Below are 4,711 nucleotides of genomic sequence, written 5' to 3'. Positions count from 1 at the left end.
CATAAGGTCCAGCATGGAGCAGGTAGGTGCCTGTGGGATGGCTGGATGGATGAATGGATGGATGACGGGGAGCAGACAGGTGTGGAGAGAGGGAGGATAGGTCACACCAGAGGGGCCATTGCTCAGTGTGGCATCCTGCCTCTAAAACTCATTCACTTAACACGTTTGAAGTGTTCCTTATTTTTTGGTTCCTAGCTGACTCGCCCCTTCCTGGAAGGATCTGCTGAAGCGTCCCTCTCCGATCAGAGCCTTGCCTGACCTTTCTGTCTCCACCGCACCGTGCACTCCTTACCCTCCTTATCCCGCTTAGTTTTTCTCCACAGCATCTATCCCCATCTTACATGCATTTACACTTCTGTTTTGCTTATCGTCTTCCCCATTCCCGCAGGGGAGAATATGAACCTCACTAGGGCAGAGGCTTTGTTTGTTCACTGATTCATCACCGGGACTTAGGACATTTCCTGGTGTTAGTTGCCACTCAGTCAGTATTTGGTGAATATGACACCTATTATTCACTGTGCCAGGTGCTGGGAGTGCAGCGGCGGGAGGGACAGAGACCCTGCCTTCAAGGCTCGACATTAATCCTGTCTGATGGTGGAAGCCCGAAGAGGCTCTCTCAGCCTTGGGCTCCAGATCACTTTGTCCCTTCCTAAAGAAATCTAAGGCTTGCAGCGACCGCTCTCCCTCGGGCGCAAAAGCCGCGTCCCCGGCGGCAGTCCCGCCCCCACAGCGCCCCCTGGCGGCCCCGCGCGCGCTGCACCGGAGCCCCGCGCTCCGCAGGCGAGCTGGAAACCCCGGGAGCTCCAGGGCCATTTCCTCTCAACTTTCGGACACTTCTGCTTTCGCCCGGGGCGGGAAGAGGAAGGAGGGCTGCGGCAGGGCGCAGCGCAGGGCGAGGCCAGCGCAGGCGAGGCAGGAAGGCTGGGGCTCTGGCGCCTTCTGCCACGACATCACCTGGAAGACCCGCTTTTTCAAGGGCAAAGACCCCACATTCTTGGAGGGCCTTGCTTTCCTCCGGGCCCAGCTCGGCTCCCACCTTACGCCCCTTCTCCCCACGGGAGGTGAGAGGTTGCGGGGTCACAGGCGGAGGCGAGGGCGGGGCCAATGTCCGTCCCGCCGCCCTACGTCCCCTAGGTCCTGCACCAGGGTTTTGGGGCCAAAGCAAGCAGTGCCTCTGTGTTTGGGGTCGACCTTCTTCACGGTCTGTGAACACAACGCGCGAGCCCTCGGGCGCGGTGTGGGCGAGCGCCCTGCCCGGGGCAGTCCCAGGGATCCGCAGGGAGGGGAAGGCCGGAGGCGACCGAACAGAAGTCGGGACGCCACCTGCTGGCCGCAGCCCGCAGCCCACAGCCCACAGCCCGCAGCCCGCAGCCCGCAGCCCGTAGCCCGCTGCCCGCAGCCTTCAGAACCCAGACGCGCCTTAGGGGCTGCTTGGCCAGCGGGATCTGCAGACCCTACCCCTCCTGCAGGATCCTGGGTCCATTTCCCGTAGTGGTTGCGGGCCTGGGTCACTGATATACATAAGGTATGATAACCCTACGCTAAGATAGGATTGGACTTTGAAGAGCTAAGCAATGGCTGGGCATGGTGGCTCACTCCTGTAATCCCAGCACTTTGGGATGCCGAGGCAGTAGGATCGCTTGAGCCTAACAGCTCGAGACCAAGCCTGGGCAACATAGGGAGGCCCTGCCTCTACAGTCAGTCAATCAATCAATCAATCAATTAATCAAAAAGGAGCCGGGTGGGCATGGTGGTGCGCTCCTGTGCTCTCAGCTACACGAGAGGCTGAGGTGGGAGGATCTCTTGAGCCTGGCAGGTCCAGGCTGCAGTAAGCTGTGATTGCACCACTGCACTCCAGATTGAGCGATAAAGCAAGACCCTGTAACAAAAAAAAAAAAAAAAAAAAAAAAAAAGGCCGGGCGCGGTGGCTCACGAGGTCAGGAGATTGAGACCATCCTGGCTAACACGGTGAAACCCCGTCTCTACTAAAAATACAAAAATTTAGCCGGATGTGGTGGCGGGCACCTGTAGTCCCAGCTACTCGGGAGGCTGAGGCAGGAGAATGGCTTGAACCCGGGAAGCGGAGCTTGCAGTGAGCAGAGATCTCGCCACTGCACTCCAGCCTGGGCGACAGAGGGAGACTCCGTCTCAAAAAAAAAAAAAAGCAAAACAATATATAAAATAGCTGAGCACTGACCAGTCCAAGCATGAGAATGGCTTCTGTTAACTCAAGTTTCCTGACTTCATGGATGCCCTGAGGGCTCAAAATGGCTCTCCCTCCTCTCTATACTTCTCTTTTTTTCCCCCCGTCTCTATTGTTCCTTTTATTCGGTCTTGATAACGTGTGTGTGTGACTATGAAATGAATACATAGTCGCTATTTTTAAAAATGGAGACAGTTCCTGTGGTTTCTGTTGGAAGTTTTCCCCTTCTTGAGAACATGGGTCTGTGCTCACTGGAAATGCAAGTTTGTTGGTTGTCCTTCCTTAATCCTGTCAGGACTCTTGGCCAGGGGTCAAGTCCACTCCCTTCCTGGTGTGGGCAGGAATGGCCCATTTATCTCCAGGACTGGAAGCACCTTGGAGGCAGCTCTGGAATTGGTGAGACTTTGGGGGTGGGAGGTAGGGCGTGTCAGAAGGGAGGCACTGGGCATCCTCAAATGTTTCTCACTTTTTTTCCTTTTGCATAACTTGATTAATTTTTTGTTCTTGCCCATTCGAAAACAGTTTTAATTTGTTATTATTATTTTTGTGAGACAAGATCTCACTCTGTCACCCAGACTGGAGTGCGGTGGCACAATCACGGCTCACTGCAGCCTCCACCTCCCCGGGGTCAGGTGATCCTTCCACCTCAGCCTCCTGAATAGCTGGAACTACAGGCATGCACCACCACGCCTGGCTATTTTTTTTTTTCTTTTCTTTTCTTTCTTTTTATTTTCTTTTGTAGAGATGGGGTTTCACCATGGCTGGTCTTGAACTCCTGGGCTCAAGCGATCCACTCTGCTCTGCTTCCCAAAGTGCTAGGATTATAGGCGTGAGCCACAGTGCCTGGCCAGTTTTATTTCACTGTAGTAGGTTTGCCTTTTTTTTTTTTTTTTTCCAGGCAGGGTCTCACTCTGTTGCCCAGGCTGGAGTGCAGTGGTATAATCTCGGCTCACTGCAACCTTCACCTCCTGGGTTCAGGTGATCCTCCCACCTCAGCCTCCCAAATAGCTGGGACCACAGGTGGGCACCACCACACCCAGCTAATTTTGTTGTTGTTGTTGTTGTATTTTTTGTAGGATGAGGTTTTGCCATGTTCCTCAGGCTGATCTTGAACTCCTGGGCTCAAGTGAACCCTGCCTTGGCCTCCCAAAGTGCTGGGATTACAGGTGTGACCCACCACGCCCGGCCAGTTTTATTTTCTTGTATTAGGTATACCTTGTTTTATTAGTAGCCACTCATACCACGTTTGCCCCCTTCTCAGTTGATCTGATTTTCTTACAAAGGGTCACATCAGTGATGGGCCAGTATCCCAGATCTGGGGTGGCAGAAACCTAGGTTGGTGGCCCACTTTCCCACTTTAGTCAGGGGTGTCCAGTCCAAGAAGTCCAGACTCCAATAATAGGAAAATTATGCTGTCTTCTTTTTCTTTTTCTTCTTCTTCTTCTTCTTCTTATTCTGAGACAGTTTCCTCTGTAGCCCAGGCTGGAGTGCAGTGCCAAGATCTCGGCTCACTGCAACCTCCACCTGCTGGGTACAGCCTCCCAAGTAGCTGGGATTACAGATGTGTGCCATCACACCAGACTAATTTTTGTATTTTTAATAGAAACGGCGTTTCCTCATGTTAGCCAGGCTGGTCTTGAATTCCTGACTTCAAGTGATCTGACTGCCTCGGCCTCCCAAAGTGCTGGGATTACAGGCGGGAGCTACTGTGCCCAGCTCTGCTGTCTTTATTTTCTACCTTACATAGTACAAAATCGTGTTTGTTCATTTTTTGTTACTTAAGAGTTTTTTTATTAGAACATTTCATTTCATAAAATAGAATGTATTTCCTATTTGTTCCTAATAAACACCTGAAAATGCCCAATTCAACAATTCTTTTTTTTTTTTTTTGAGACAGTCTCGCTCTGTCGCCCGGGCTGGAGTGCAGTGGCCGGATCTCAGCTCACTGCAAGCTCCGCCTCCCGGGTTTACGCCATTCTCTCGCCTCAGCCTCCCGAGTAGCTGGGACTACAGGCGCCCGCCACCTTGCCCGGCTAATTTTTTTGTATTTTTTTTAGTAGAGACGGGGTTTCACCGTGTTAGCCAGGATGGTCTCGATCTCCTGACCTCGTGATCCGCCCGTCTCGGCCTCCCAAAGTGCTGGGATTACAGGCTTGAGCCACCGCGCCCGGCCCCAATTCAACAATTCTGCTGATATTATGCTCCAGCATATAGGTGTCTTCTTTCAAATAGCTGACAATCCCATCCTAGCTAACACAGTGACACTCCGTCTCTATTAAGAATACAGAAAATTAGCCGGGTGTAGTGGCACGCGTCTGTGATCCCAGCTACTCGGGAGGTTGAGGCAGGAGAATTGCTTGAACCTGGGAGGCAGAGGTTGCAGTGAGCCGAGATCACACCACTGCACTCCAGCCTGGAAGACAGAGTGAGACTCCGTCTCAAGAAAAAAAAAGAAAAAGAGCTGACAATCTATGTCCTGTGGTTTATTCAGGCAGCTCAGGGGTAGAC

This window comes from Trachypithecus francoisi, unplaced genomic scaffold (genome assembly GCF_009764315.1).
Source record: "Trachypithecus francoisi isolate TF-2019V2 unplaced genomic scaffold, Tfra_2.0 Lachesis_group0, whole genome shotgun sequence".
In the NCBI taxonomy this organism is placed as follows: Eukaryota; Metazoa; Chordata; class Mammalia; order Primates; family Cercopithecidae; genus Trachypithecus; species Trachypithecus francoisi.
This window is presented reverse-complemented; position numbering follows the sequence as displayed.